General features: G+C 47.5%; 6 non-coding genes across 6 annotated transcripts; all 6 read right to left on the bottom strand.

Moving 5' to 3' along the window:
- Positions 1-3,498: 3,498 nt before the first annotated feature.
- On the bottom strand, positions 3,499-3,571 carry trnav-uac (transfer RNA valine (anticodon UAC)). Its single transcript has one exon. It is a non-coding gene; the product is annotated as a tRNA-Val (tRNA).
- A 1,175-nt stretch (positions 3,572-4,746) lies between these two features.
- trnav-uac (transfer RNA valine (anticodon UAC)) lies at positions 4,747-4,819 on the bottom strand. Its single transcript has one exon. It is a non-coding gene; the product is annotated as a tRNA-Val (tRNA).
- A 2,419-nt stretch (positions 4,820-7,238) lies between these two features.
- trnav-uac (transfer RNA valine (anticodon UAC)) lies at positions 7,239-7,311 on the bottom strand. Its single transcript has one exon. It is a non-coding gene; the product is annotated as a tRNA-Val (tRNA).
- A 1,170-nt stretch (positions 7,312-8,481) lies between these two features.
- trnav-uac (transfer RNA valine (anticodon UAC)) lies at positions 8,482-8,554 on the bottom strand. Its single transcript has one exon. It is a non-coding gene; the product is annotated as a tRNA-Val (tRNA).
- A 1,171-nt stretch (positions 8,555-9,725) lies between these two features.
- Positions 9,726-9,798, bottom strand: trnav-uac (transfer RNA valine (anticodon UAC)). Its single transcript has one exon. It is a non-coding gene; the product is annotated as a tRNA-Val (tRNA).
- Positions 9,799-10,969: 1,171 nt separating this feature from the next.
- trnav-uac (transfer RNA valine (anticodon UAC)) lies at positions 10,970-11,042 on the bottom strand. Its single transcript has one exon. It is a non-coding gene; the product is annotated as a tRNA-Val (tRNA).
- Positions 11,043-15,702: the final 4,660 nt, after the last annotated feature.

Raw genomic sequence — 15,702 nt, 5'->3', positions numbered from 1 at the left:
GTTGACCCGGGTTCGATTCCCGGCCAACGCATTGCCTTTAGCACGTCGCACCTTGCTGCTCCAAAACCTTTTCAGGTTTTTCGGCCGTAGGTTCAGAAAAAACATATTCTCTCCCCGTCGGGGAATCGAACCCCGGTCTTCCGCGTGACAGGCGGAGATACTGTCCACTATACTAACGAGGAAGCTGTGTGCAGCTGAATCTCTGCAACATGCAACAGGTAATACTGGGCCCTTCTCAATCTTCACAGAAGGTGTGTGTGTTCTTGTGCATTTTTCATTAGGGAATGCATGGTGAGTGAGCTTGTCAGTGATGTGAAGTCCCAGAAACCTGAAACTGTGCATAGTTCTCCCTGTGCTACTGCTGAAGTGAGTCACCTCTGATCAACATGCTTCAGCCTTCTAAATGTTATGCTGTTGTCATGAGAGGCTAACAGCTCCTGTTTCTTCAAGGGGAATTAGCTCAAATGGTAGAGCGCTCGCTTAGCATGCGAGAGGTAGCGGGATCGATGCCCGCATTCTCCAACGAAGGTTTTGACTGTGTGAATGCCACTTAGAACAGCTTTAAAAACTATAAGTTTGAGTGTATAACTTCAGTGTACGTTATTTACCTGATTCACCATTTGCCTCTGCTTGACAGATGACCGTCTGAAAGCATGATATAGCAAAACAAAGAGAAGAACTTTTGGCCCGTACGGGGATCGAACCCGCGACCTTGGCGTTATTAGCACCACGCTCTAACCAACTGAGCTAACCGGCCCACAGTTGATAGCGGAACCCTTCAGGCATGACGGATGAATGTCCACAAGGTGTAATTGTTTTATTCTGTTTTTTTCCACATCCGAAGCCAAGCGCAGAAGGCACAACAACAGCACGGGGATGGCATGATTGCTTCCTGTGCTCGCAATTGTCTTAATAAGGCCTAACACAAAATATAGATTGTTCCCATCTACTAATGAGGTGTGATGACAGGCTTGCCCATAGTGTCAGACAAAAGACAAGAACTAAAGGCATGTTTCTGCCTGGTTTCGAACCAGGGACCTTTCGCGTGTAAGGCGAATGTGATGACCACTACACTACAGAAACCACAATTTTCCACCAAGCGTGCATGTGTCCCGCAGTGGAAATGACAGAGTTTGGTCATCTTTCCCAGGGGAAAATTTGCACTGAGGGTCTTTCAGCAAAACAATGGTGTGCTTGTTTGTGGCGTTGGTGGTATAGTGGTGAGCATAGCTGCCTTCCAAGCAGTTGACCCGGGTTCGATTCCCGGCCAACGCATTGCATTTAGCGCGTCGCACCTTGCTGCTCCAAAACCTTTTCAGGTTTTTCGGCCGTAGGTTCAGAAAAAACATATTCTCTCCCCGTCGGGGAATCGAACCCCGGTCTTCCGCGTGACAGGCGGAGATACTGTCCACTATACTAACGAGGAAGCTGTGTGCAGCTGAATCTCTGCAACATGCAACAGGTAATACTGGCCCCTTCTCAATCTTCACAGAAGGTGTGTGTGTTCTTGTGCCTTTTTCATTAGGGAATGCATGGTGAGTGAGCTTGTCAGTGATGTGAAGTCCCAGAAACCTGAAACTGTGCATAGTTCTCCCTGTGCTACTGCTGAAGTGAGTCACCTCTGATCAACATGCTTCAGCCTTCTAAATGTTATGCTGTTGTCATGAGAGGCTAACAGCTCCTGTTTCTTCAAGGGGAATTAGCTCAAATGGTAGAGCGCTAGCTTAGCATGCGAGAGGTAGCGGGATCGATGCCCGCATTCTCCAACGAAGGTTTTGACTGTGTGAATGCCACTGAGAACAGCTTTAAAAACTATAAGTTTGAGTGTATAACTTCAGTGTACGTTATTTACCTGATTCACCATTTGCCTCTGCTTGACAGATGACCGTCTGAAAGCATGATATAGCAAAACAAAGAGAAGAACTTTTGGCCCGTACGGGGATCGAACCCGCGACCTTGGCGTTATTAGCACCACGCTCTAACCAACTGAGCTAACCGGCCCACAGTTGATAGCGGAACCCTTCAGGCATGACGGATGAATGTCCACCAGGTGTAATTGTTTTATTCTGTTTTTTTCCACATCCGAAGGCAAGCGCAGAAGGCACAACAACAGCACGGGGATGGCATGATTGCTTCCTGTGCTCGCAATTGTCTTAATAAGGCCTAACACAAAATATAGATTGTTCCCATCTACTAATGAGGTGTGATGACAGGCTTGCCCATAGTGTCAGACAAAAGACAAGAACTAAAGGCATGTTTCTGCCTGGTTTCGAACCAGGGACCTTTCGCGTGTAAGGCGAACGTGATGACCACTCCACTACAGAAACCACAATTTTCCACCAAGCGTGCATGTGTCCCGCAGTGGAAATGACAGAGTTTGGTCATCTTTCCCAGGGGAAAATTTACACTGAGGGTCTTTCAGCAAAACAATGGTGTGCTTGTTTGTGGCGTTGGTGGTATAGTGGTGAGCATAGCTGCCTTCCAAGCAGTTGACCCGGGTTCGATTCCCGGCCAACGCATTGCCTTTAGCGCGTCGCACCTCGCTGCTCCAAAACCTTTTCAGGTTTTTCGGCCGTAGGTTCAGAAAAAACATACTCTCTCCCCGTCGGGGAATCGAACCCCGGTCTTCCGCGTGACAGCCGGAGATACTGTCCACTATACTAACGAGGAAGCTGTGTGCAGCTGAATCTCTGCAACATGCAACTGGTAATACTGGCCCCTTCTCAATCTTCACAGAAGGTGTGTGTGTTCTTGTGCCTTTTTCATTAGGGAATGCATGGTGAGTGAGCTTGTCAGTGATGTGAAGTCCCAGAAACCTAAAACTGTGCATAGTTCTCCCTGTGCTACTGCTGAAGTGAGTCACCTCTGATCAACATGCTTCAGCCTTCTAAATGTTATGCTGTTGTCATGAGAGGCTAACAGCTCCTGTTTCTTCAAGGGGAATTAGCTCAAATGGTAGAGCGCTCGCTTAGCATGCGAGAGGTAGCGGGATCGATGCCCGCATTCTCCAACGAAGGTTTTGACTGTGTGAATGCCACTGAGAACAGCTTTAAAAACTATAAGTTTGAGTGTATAACTTCAGTGTACGTTATTTACCTGATTCACCATTTGCCTCTGCTTGACAGATGACCGTCTGAAAGCATGATATAACAAAACAAAGAGAAGAACTTTTGGCCCGTACGGGGATCGAACCCGCGACCTTGGCGTTATTAGCACCACGCTCTAACCAACTGAGCTAACCGGCCCACAGTTGATAACGGAACCCTTCAGGCATGACGGATGAATGTCCACCAGGTGTAATTGTTTTATTCTGTTTTTTTCCACATCCGAAGCCAAGCGCAGAAGGCACAACAACAGCACGGGGATGGCATGATTGCTTCCTGTGCTCGCAATTGTCTTAATAAGGCCTAACACAAAATATAGATTGTTCCCATCTACTAATGAGGTGTGATGACAGGCTTGCCCATAGTGTCAGACAAAAGATAAGAACTAAAGGCATGTTTCTGCCTGGTTTCGAACCAGGGACCTTTCGCGTGTAAGGCGAACGTGATGACCACTACACTACAGAAACCACAATTTTCCACCAAGCGTGCATGTGTCCCGCAGTGGAAATGACAGAGTTTGGTCATCTTTCCCAGGGGAAAATTTACACTGAGGGTCTTTCAGCAAAACAATGGTGTGCTTGTTTGTGGTGTTGGTGGTATAGTGGTGAGCATAGCTGCCTTCCAAGCAGTTGACCCGGGTTCGATTCCCGGCCAACGCATTGCCTTTAGCGCGTCGCACCTCGCTGCTCCAAAATCTTTTCAGGTTTTTCGGCCGTAGGTTCAGAAAAAACATATTCTCTCCCCGTCGGGGAATCGAACCCCGGTCTTCCGCGTGACAGGCGGAGATACTGTCCACTATACTAACGAGGAAGCTGTGTGCAGCTGAATCTCTACAACATGCAACAGGTAATACTGGCCCCTTCTCAATCTTCACAGAAGGTGTGTGTGTTCTTGTGCCTTTTTCATTAGGGAATGAATGCATGGTGAGTGAGCTTGTCAGTGATGTAAAGTCCCAGAAACCTGAAACTGTGCATAGTTCTCCCTGTGCTACTGCTGAAGTGAGTCACCTCTGATCAACATGCTTCAGCCTTCTAAATGTTATGCTGTTGTCATGAGAGGCTAACAGCTCCTGTTTCTTCAAGGGGAATTAGCTCAAATGGTAGAGCGCTCGCTTAGCATGCGAGAGGTAGCGGGATCGATGCCCGCATTCTCCAACGAAGGTTTTGACTGTGTGAATGCCACTGAGAACAGCTTTAAAAACTATAAGTTTGAGTGTATAACTTCAGTGTACGTTATTTACCTGATTCACCATTTGCCTCTGCTTGACAGATGACCGTCTGAAAGCATGATATAACAAAACAAAGAGAAGAACTTTTGGCCCGTACGGGGATCGAACCCGCGACCTTGGCGTTATTAGCACCACGCTCTAACCAACTGAGCTAACCGGCCCACAGTTGATAACGGAACCCTTCAGGCATGACGGATGAATGTCCACCAGGTGTAATTGTTTTATTCTGTTTTTTTCCACATCCGAAGCCAAGCGCAGAAGGCACAACAACAGCACGGGGATGGCATGATTGCTTCCTGTGCTCGCAATTGTCTTAATAAGGCCTAACACAAAATATAGATTGTTCCCATCTACTAATGAGGTGTGATGACAGGCTTGCCCATAGTGTCAGACAAAAGATAAGAACTAAAGGCATGTTTCTGCCTGGTTTCGAACCAGGGACCTTTCGCGTGTAAGGCGAACGTGATGACCACTACACTACAGAAACCACAATTTTCCACCAAGCGTGCATGTGTCCCGCAGTGGAAATGACAGAGTTTGGTCATCTTTCCCAGGGGAAAATTTACACTGAGGGTCTTTCAGCAAAACAATGGTGTGCTTGTTTGTGGTGTTGGTGGTATAGTGGTGAGCATAGCTGCCTTCCAAGCAGTTGACCCGGGTTCGATTCCCGGCCAACGCATTGCCTTTAGCGCGTCGCACCTCGCTGCTCCAAAATCTTTTCAGGTTTTTCGGCCGTAGGTTCAGAAAAAACATATTCTCTCCCCGTCGGGGAATCGAACCCCGGTCTTCCGCGTGACAGGCGGAGATACTGTCCACTATACTAACGAGGAAGCTGTGTGCAGCTGAATCTCTACAACATGCAACAGGTAATACTGGCCCCTTCTCAATCTTCACAGAAGGTGTGTGTGTTCTTGTGCCTTTTTCATTAGGGAATGAATGCATGGTGAGTGAGCTTGTCAGTGATGTAAAGTCCCAGAAACCTGAAACTGTGCATAGTTCTCCCTGTGCTACTGCTGAAGTGAGTCACCTCTGATCAACATGCTTCAGCCTTCTAAATGTTATGCTGTTGTCATGAGAGGCTAACAGCTCCTGTTTCTTCAAGGGGAATTAGCTCAAATGGTAGAGCGCTCGCTTAGCATGCGAGAGGTAGCGGGATCGATGCCCGCATTCTCCAACGAAGGTTTTGACTGTGTGAATGCCACTTAGAACAGCTTTAAAAACTATAAGTTTGAGTGTATAACTTCAGTGTACGTTATTTACCTGATTCACCATTTGCCTCTGCTTGACAGATGACCGTCTGAAAGCATGATATAGCAAAACAAAGAGAAGAACTTTTGGCCTGTACGGGGATCGAACCCGCGACATTGGCGTTATTAGCACCACGCTCTAACCAACTGAGCTAACCGGCCCACAGTTGAAAGCTGAACCCTTCAGGCATGACGGATGAATGTCCACCAGGTGTAATTGTTTTATTCTGTTTTTTTCCACATCCGAAGCCAAGCGCAGAAGGCACAACAACAGCACGGGGATGGCATGATTGCTTCCTGTGCTCGCAATTGTCTTAATAAGGCCTAACACAAAATATAGATTGTTCCCATCTACTAATGAGGTGTGATGACAGGCTTGCCCATAGTGTCAGACAAAAGACAAGAACTAAAGGCATGTTTCTGCCTGGTTTCGAACCAGGGACCTTTCGCGTGTAAGGCGAACGTGATGACCACTAAACTACAGAAACCAGAATTTTCCACCAAGCGTGCATGTGTCCCGCAGTGGAAATGACAGAGTTTGGTCATCTTTCCCAGGGGAAAATTTGCACTGAGGGTCTTTCAGCAAAACAATGGTGTGCTTGTTTGTGGCGTTGGTGGTATAGTGGTGAGCATAGCTGCCTTCCAAGCAGTTGACCCGGGTTCGATTCCCGGCCAATGCATTGCATTTAGCACGTCGCACCTTGCTGCTCCAAAACCTTTTCAGGTTTTTCGGCCGTAGGTTCAGAAAAAACATACTCTCTCCCCGTCGGGGAATCGAACCCCGGTCTTCCGCGTGACAGGCGGAGATACTGTCCACTATACTAACCAGGAAGCTGTATGCAGCTGAATCTCTGCAACATGCAACAGGTAATACTGGGCCCTTCTCAATCTTCACAGAAGGTGTGTGTGTTCTTGTGCATTTTTCATTAGGGAATGCATGGTGAGTGAGCTTGTCAGTGATGTGAAGTCCCAGAAACCTGAAACTGTGCATAGTTCTCCCTGTGCTACTGCTGAAGTTAGTCACCTCTGAGCAACATGCTTCAGCCTTCTAAATGTTATGCTGTTGTCATGAGAGGCTAACAGCTGCTGTTTCTTCAAGGGGAATTAGCTCAAATGGTAGAGCGCTCGCTTAGCATGCGAGAGGTAGCGGGATCGATGCCCGCATTCTCCAACGAAGGTTTTGACTGTGTGAATGCCACTGAGAACAGCTTTAAAAACTATAAGTTTGAGTGTATAACTTCAGTGTACGTTATTTACCTGATTCACCATTTGCCTCTGCTTGACAGATGACCGTCTGAAAGCATGATATAGTAAAACAAAGAGAAGAACTTTTGGCCCGTACGGGGATCGAACCCGCGACCTTGGCGTTATTAGCACCACGCTCTAACCAACTGAGCTAACCGGCCCACAGTTGTTGGCGAAACCCTTCAGGCATGACGGATGAATGTCCACAAGGTGTAATTGTTTTATTCTGTTTTTTTCCACATCCGAAGGCAAGCGCAGAAGGCACAACAACAGCACGGGGATGGCATGATTGCTTCCTGTGCTCGCAATTGTCTTAATAAGGCCTAACACAAAATATAGATTGTTCCCATCTACTAATGAGGTGTGATGACAGGCTTGCCCATAGTGTCAGACAAAAGATAAGAACTAAAGGCATGTTTCTGCCTGGTTTCGAACCAGGGACCTTTCGCGTGTAAGGCGAACGTGATGACCACTACACTACAGAAACCACAATTTTCCACCAAGCGTGCATGTGTCCCGCAGTGGAAATGACAGAGTTTGGTCATCTTTCCCAGGGGAAAATTTACACTGAGGGTCTTTCAGCAAAACAATGGTGTGCTTGTTTGTGGCGTTGGTGGTATAGTGGTGAGCATAGCTGCCTTCCAAGCAGTTGACCCGGGTTCGATTCCCGGCCAACGCATTGCCTTTAGCGCGTCGCACCTCGCTGCTCCAAAATCTTTTCAGGTTTTTCGGCCGTAGGTTCAGAAAAAACATACTCTCTCCCCGTCGGGGAATCGAACCCCGGTCTTCCGCGTGACAGGCGGAGATACTGTCCACTATACTAACGAGGAAGCTGTGTGCAGCTGAATCTCTACAACATGCAACAGGTAATACTGGCCCCTTCTCAATCTTCACAGAAGGTGTGTGTGTTCTTGTGCCTTTTTCATTAGGGAATGCATGGTGAGTGAGCTTGTCAGTGATGTAAAGTCCCAGAAACCTGAAACTGTGCATAGTTCTCCCTGTGCTACTGCTGAAGTGAGTCACCTCTGATCAACATGCTTCAGCCTTCTAAATGTTATGCTGTTGTCATGAGAGGCTAACAGCTCCTGTTTCTTCAAGGGGAATTAGCTCAAATGGTAGAGCGCTCGCTTAGCATGCGAGAGGTAGCGGGATCGATGCCCGCATTCTCCAACGAAGGTTTTGACTGTGTGAATGCCACTGAGAACAGCTTTAAAAACTATAAGTTTGAGTGTATAACTTCAGTGTACGTTATTTACCTGATTCACCATTGCCTCTGCTTGACAGATGACCGTCTGAAAGCATGATATAGCAAAACAAAGAGAAGCACTTTTGGCCCGTACGGGGATCGAACCCGCGACCTTGGCGTTATTAGCACCACGCTCTAACCAACTGAGCTAACCGGCCCACAGTTGAAAGCGGAACCCTTCAGGCATGACGGATGAATGTCCTCAAGGTGTAATTGTTTTATTCTGTTTTTTTCCACATCCGAAGCCAAGCGCAGAAGGCACAACAACAGCACGGGGATGGCATGATTGCTTCCTGTGCTCGCAATTGTCTTAATAAGGCCTAACACAAAATATAGATTGTTCCCATCTACTAATGAGGTGTGATGACAGGCTTGCCCATAGTGTCAGACAAAAGATAAGTACTAAAGGCATGTTTCTGCCTGGTTTCGAACCAGGGACCTTTCGCGTGTAAGGCGAACGTGATGACCACTACACTACAGAAACCACAATTTTCCACCAAGCGTGCATGTGTCCCGCAGTGGAAATGTCAGAGTTTGGTCATCTTTCCCAGGGGAAAATTTACACTGAGGGTCTTTCAGCAAAACAATGGTGTGCTTGTTTGTGGAGTTGGTGGTATAGTGGTGAGCATAGCTGCCTTCCAAGCAGTTGACCCGGGTTCGATTCCCGGCCAACGCATTGCCTTTAGCGCGTCGCACCTCGCTGCTCCAAAATCTTTTCAGGTTTTTCGGCCGTAGGTTCAGAAAAAACATACTCTCTCCCCGTCGGGGAATCGAACCCCGGTCTTCCGTGTGACAGGCGGAGATACTGTCCACTATACTAACGAGGAAGCTGTGTGCAGCTGAATCTCTACAACATGCAACAGGTAATACTGGCCCCTTCTCAATCTTCACAGAAGGTGTGTGTGTTCTTGTGCCTTTTTCATTAGGGAATGCATGGTGAGTGAGCTTGTCAGTGATGTAAAGTCCCAGAAACCTGAAACTGTGCATAGTTCTCCCTGTGCTACTGCTGAAGTGAGTCACCTCTGATCAACATGCTTCAGCCTTCTAAATGTTATGCTGTTGTCATGAGAGGCTAACAGCTCCTGTTTCTTCAAGGGGAATTAGCTCAAATGGTAGAGCGCTCGCTTAGCATGCGAGAGGTAGCGGGATCGATGCCCGCATTCTCCAACGAAGGTTTTGACTGTGTGAATGCCACTGAGAACAGCTTTAAAAACTATAAGTGTGAGTGTATAACTTCAGTGTACGTTATTTACCTGATTCACCATTTGCCTCTGCTTGACAGATGACCGTCTGAAAGCATGATATAGCAAAACAAAGAGAAGAACTTTTGGCCCGTACGGGGATCGAACCCGCGACCTTGGCGTTATTAGCACCACGCTCTAACCAACTGAGCTAACCGGCCCACAGTTGAAAGCTGAACCCTTCAGGCATGACGGATGAATGTCCACCAGGTGTAATTGTTTTATTCTGTTTTTTTCCACATCCGAAGCCAAGCGCAGAAGGCACAACAACAGCACGGGGATGGCATGATTGCTTCCTGTGCTCGCAATTGTCTTAATAAGGCCTAACACAAAATATAGATTGTTCCCATCTACTAATGAGGTGTGATGACAGGCTTGCCCATAGTGTCAGACAAAAGACAAGAACTAAAGGCATGTTTCTGCCTGGTTTCGAACCAGGGACCTTTCGCGTGTAAGGCGAACGTGATGACCACTACACTACAGAAACCACAATTTTCCACCAAGCGTGCATGTGTCCCGCAGCGGAAATGACAGAGTTTGGTCATCTTTCCCAGGGGAAAATTTGCACTGAGGGTCTTTCAGCAAAACAATGGTGTGCTTGTTTGTGGTGTTGGTGGTATAGTGGTGAGCATAGCTGCCTTCCAAGCAGTTGACCCGGGTTCGATTCCCGGCCAACGCATTGCCTTTAGCGCGTCGCACCTTGCTGATCCAAAACCTTTTCAGGTTTTTCGGCCGTAGGTTCAGAAAAAACATATTCTCTCCCAGTCGGGGAATCGAACCCCGGTCTTCCGCGTGACAGGCGGAGATACTGTCCACTATACTAACGAGGAAGCTGTGTGCAGCTGAATCTCTGCAACATGCAACAGGTAATACTGGGCCCTTCTCAATCTTCACAGAAGGTGTGTGTGTTCTTGTGCATTTTTCATTAGGGAATGCATGGTGAGTGAGCTTGTCAGTGATGTGAAGTCCCAGAAACCTGAAACTGTGCATAGTTCTCCCTGTGCTACTGCTGAAGTGAGTCACCTCTGAGCAACATGCTTCAGCCTTCTAAATGTTATGCTGTTGTCATGAGAGGCTAACAGCTCCTGTTTCTTCAAGGGGAATTAGCTCAAATGGTAGAGCGCTCGCTTAGCATGCGAGAGGTAGCGGGATCGATGCCCGCATTCTCCAACGAAGGTTTTGACTGTGTGAATGCCACTGAGAACAGCTTTAAAAACTATAAGTTTCAGTGTATAACTTCAGTGTACGTTATTTACCTGATTCACCATTTGCCTCTGCTTGACAGATGACCGTCTGAAAGCATGATATAGCAAAACAAAGAGAAGAACTTTTGGCCCGTACGGGGATCGAACCCGCGACCTTGGCGTTATTAGCACCACGCTCTAACCAACTGAGCTAACCGGCCCACAGTTGATAGCGGAACCCTTCAGGCAAGACGGATGAATGTCCACCAGGTGTAATTGTTTTATTCTGTTTTTTTCCACATCCGAAGCCAAGCGCAGAAGGCACAACAACAGCACGGGGATGGCATGATTGCTTCCTGTGCTCGCAATTGTCTTAATAAGGCCTAACACAAAATATAGATTGTTCCCATCTACTAATGAGGTGTGATGACAGGCTTGCCCATAGTGTCAGACAAAAGACAAGAACTAAAGGCATGTTTCTGCCTGGTTTCGAACCAGGGACCTTTCGCGTGTAAGGCGAACGTGATGACCACTACACTACAGAAACCACAATTTTCCACCAAGCGTGCATGTGTCCCGCAGTGGAAATGACAGAGTTTGGTCATCTTTCCCAGGGGAAAATTTGCACTGAGGGTCTTTCAGCAAAACAATGGTGTGCTTGTTTGTGGTGTTGGTGGTATAGTGGTCAGCATAGCTGCCTTCCAAGCAGTTGACCCGGGTTCGATTCCCGGCCAACGCATTGCCTTCAGCGCGTCGCACCTCGCTGCTCCAAAACCTTTTCAGGTTTTTCGGCCGTAGGTTCAGAAAAAACATACTCTCTCCCCGTCGGGGAATCGAACCCCGGTCTTCCGCGTGACAGGCGGAGATACTGTCCACTATACTAACGAGGAAGCTGTGTGCAGCTGAATCTCTGCAACATGCAACAGGTAATACTGGCCCCTTCTCAATCTTCACAGAAGGTGTGTGTGTTCTTGTGCCTTTTTCATTAGGGAATGCATGGTGAGTGAGCTTGTCAGTGATGTGAAGTCCCAGAAACCTGAAACTGTGCATAGTTCTCCCTGTGCTACTGCTGAAGTGAGTCACCTCTGATCAACATGCTTCAGCCTTCTAAATGTTATGCTGTTGTCATGAGAGGCTAACAGCTCCTGTTTCTTCAAGGGGAATTAGCTCAAATGGTAGAGCGCTCGCTTAGCATGCGAGAGGTAGCGGGATCGATGCCCGCATTCTCCAACGAAGGTTTTGACTGTGTGAATGCCACTTAGAACAGCTTTAAAAACTATAAGTTTGAGTGTATAACTTCAGTGTACGTTATTTACCTGATTCACCATTTGCCTCTGCTTGACAGATGACCGTCTGAAAGCATGATATAGCAAAACAAAGAGAAGAACTTTTGGCCCGTACGGGGATCGAACCTGCGACCTTGGCGTTATTAGCACCACGCTCTAACCAACTGAGCTAACCGGCCCACAGTTGATAGCGGAACCCTTCAGGCATGACGGATGAATGTCCACAAGGTGTAATTGTTTTATTCTGTTTTTTTCCACATCCGAAGCCAAGCGCAGAAGGCACAACAACAGCACGGGGATGGCATGATTGCTTCCTGTGCTCGCAATTGTCTTAATAAGGCCTAACACAAAATATAGATTGTTCCCATCTACTAATGAGGTGTGATGACAGGCTTGCCCATAGTGTCAGACAAAAGACAAGAACTAAAGGCATGTTTCTGCCTGGTTTCGAACCAGGGACCTTTCGCGTGTAAGGCGAATGTGATGACCACTACACTACAGAAACCACAATTTTCCACCAAGCGTGCATGTGTCCCGCAGTGGAAATGACAGAGTTTGGTCATCTTTCCCAGGGGAAAATTTGCACTGAGGGTCTTTCAGCAAAACAATGGTGTGCTTGTTTGTGGCGTTGGTGGTATAGTGGTGAGCATAGCTGCGTTCCAAGCAGTTGACCCGGGTTCGATTCCCGGCCAACGCATTGCATTTAGCGCGTCGCACCTTGCTGCTCCAAAACCTTTTCAGGTTTTTCGGCCGTAGGTTCAGAAAAAACATATTCTCTCCCCGTCGGGGAATCGAACCCCGGTCTTCCGCGTGACAGGCGGAGATACTGTCCACTATACTAACGAGGAAGCTGTGTGCAGCTGAATCTCTGCAACATGCAACAGGTAATACTGGCCCCTTCTCAATCTTCACAGAAGGTGTGTGTGTTCTTGTGCCTTTTTCATTAGGGAATGCATGGTGAGTGAGCTTGTCAGTGATGTGAAGTCCCAGAAACCTGAAACTGTGCATAGTTCTCCCTGTGCTACTGCTGAAGTGAGTCACCTCTGATCAACATGCTTCAGCCTTCTAAATGTTATGCTGTTGTCATGAGAGGCTAACAGCTCCTGTTTCTTCAAGGGGAATTAGCTCAAATGGTAGAGCGCTCGCTTAGCATGCGAGAGGTAGCGGGATCGATGCCCGCATTCTCCAACGAAGGTTTTGACTGTGTGAATGCCACTGAGAACAGCTTTAAAAACTATAAGTTTGAGTGTATAACTTCAGTGTACGTTATTTACCTGATTCACCATTTGCCTCTGCTTGACAGATGACCGTCTGAAAGCATGATATAGCAAAACAAAGAGAAGAACTTTTGGCCCGTACGGGGATCGAACCCGCGACCTTGGCGTTATTAGCACCACGCTCTAACCAACTGAGCTAACCGGCCCACAGTTGATAGCGGAACCCTTCAGGCATGACGGATGAATGTCCACCAGGTGTAATTGTTTTATTCTGTTTTTTTCCACATCCAAAGGCAAGCGCAGAAGGCACAACAACAGCACGAGGATGGCATGATTGCTTCCTGTGCTCGCAATTGTCTTAATAAGGCCTAACACAAAATATAGATTGTTCCCATCTACTAATGAGGTGTGATGACAGGCTTGCCCATAGTGTCAGACAAAAGACAAGAACTAAAGGCATGTTTCTGCCTGGTTTCGAACCAGGGACCTTTCGCGTGTAAGGCGAACGTGATGACCACTCCACTACAGAAACCACAATTTTCCACCAAGCGTGCATGTGTCCCGCAGTGGAAATGACAGAGTTTGGTCATCTTTCCCAGGGGAAAATTTACACTGAGGGTCTTTCAGCAAAACAATGGTGTGCTTGTTTGTGGCGTTGGTGGTATAGTGGTGAGCATAGCTGCCTTCCAAGCAGTTGACCCGGGTTCGATTCCCGGCCAACGCATTGCTTTTAGCGCGTCGCACCTCGCTGCTCCAAAACCTTTTCAGGTTTTTCGGCCGTAGGTTCAGAAAAAACATACTCTCTCCCCGTCGGGGAATCGAACCCCGGTCTTCCGCGTGACAGGCGGAGATACTGTCCACTATACTAACGAGGAAGCTGTGTGCAGCTGAATCTCTGCAACATGCAACAGGTAATACTGGCCCCTTCTCAATCTTCACAGAAGGTGTGTGTGTTCTTGTGCCTTTTTCATTAGGGAATGCATGGTGAGTGAGCTTGTCAGTGATGTGAAGTCCCAGAAACCTGAAACTGTGCATAGTTCTCCCTGTGCTACTGCTGAAGTGAGTCACCTCTGATCAACATGCTTCAGCCTTCTAAATGTTATGCTGTTGTCATGAGAGGCTAACAGCTCCTGTTTCTTCAAGGGGAATTAGCTCAAATGGTAGAGCGCTCGCTTAGCATGCGAGAGGTAGCGGGATCGATGCCCGCATTCTCCAACGAAGGTTTTGACTGTGTGAATGCCACTTAGAACAGCTTTAAAAACTATAAGTTTGAGTGTATAACTTCAGTGTACGTTATTTACCTGATTCACCATTTGCCTCTGCTTGACAGATGACCGTCTGAAAGCATGATATAGCAAAACAAAGAGAAGAACTTTTGGCCCGTACGGGGATCGAACCCGCGACCTTGGCGTTATTAGCACCACGCTCTAACCAACTGAGCTAACCGGCCCACAGTTGATAGCGGAACCCTTCAGGCATGACGGATGAATGTCCACAAGGTGTAATTGTTTTATTCTGTTTTTTTCCACATCTGAAGCCAAGCGCAGAAGGCACAACAACAGCACGGGGATGGCATGATTGCTTCCTGTGCTCGCAATTGTCTTAATAAGGCCTAACACAAAATATAGATTGTTCCCATCTACTAATGAGGTGTGATGACAGGCTTGCCCATAGTGTCAGACAAAAGACAAGAACTAAAGGCATGTTTCTGCCTGGTTTCGAACCAGGGACCTTTCGCGTGTAAGGCGAATGTGATGACCACTACACTACAGAAACCACAATTTTCCACCAAGCGTGCATGTGTCCCGCAGTGGAAATGACAGAGTTTGGTCATCTTTCCCAGGGGAAAATTTGCACTGAGGGTCTTTCAGCAAAACAATGGTGTGCTTGTTTGTGGCGTTGGTGGTATAGTGGTGAGCATAGCTGCCTTCCAAGCAGTTGACCCGGGTTCGATTCCCGGCCAACGCATTGCCTTTAGCGCGTCGCACCTTGCTGCTCCAAAACCTTTTCAGGTTTTTCGGCCGTAGGTTCAGAAAAAACATATTCTCTCCCCGTCGGGGAATCGAACCCCGGTCTTCCGCGTGACAGGCGGAGATACTGTCCACTATACTAACGAGGAAGCTGTGTGCAGCTGAATCTCTGCAACATGCAACAGGTAATACTGGCCCCTTCTCAATCTTCACAGAAGGTGTGTGTGTTCTTGTGCCTTTTTCATTAGGGAATGCATGGTGAGTGAGCTTGTCAGTGATGTGAAGTCCCAGAAACCTAAAACTGTGCATAGTTCTCCCTGTGCTACTGCTGAAGTGAGTCACCTCTGATCAACATGCTTCAGCCTTCTAAATGTTATGCTGTTGTCATGAGAGGCTAACAGCTCCTGTTTCTTCAAGGGGAATTAGCTCAAATGGTAGAGCGCTCGCTTAGCATGCGAGAGGTAGCGGGATCGATGCCCGCATTCTCCAACGAAGGTTTTGACTGTGTGAATGCCACTGAGAACAGCTTTAAAAACTATAAATTTGAGTGTATAACTTCAGTGTACGTTATTTACCTGATTCACCATTTGCCTCTGCTTGACAGATGACCGTCTGAAAGCATGATATAGCAAAACAAAGAGAAGAACTTTTGGCCCGTACGGGGATCGAACCCGCGACCTTGGCGTTATTAGCACCACGCTCTAACCAACTGAGCTAACCGGCCCACAGTTGAT

This window comes from Astyanax mexicanus, unplaced genomic scaffold, assembly GCF_023375975.1.
Source record: "Astyanax mexicanus isolate ESR-SI-001 unplaced genomic scaffold, AstMex3_surface scaffold_34, whole genome shotgun sequence".
NCBI classification, from domain to species: Eukaryota; Metazoa; Chordata; class Actinopteri; order Characiformes; family Acestrorhamphidae; genus Astyanax; species Astyanax mexicanus.
Note: the sequence above shows the minus strand (reverse complement) of the source record. Positions and strands in the feature narration are given on the sequence as shown.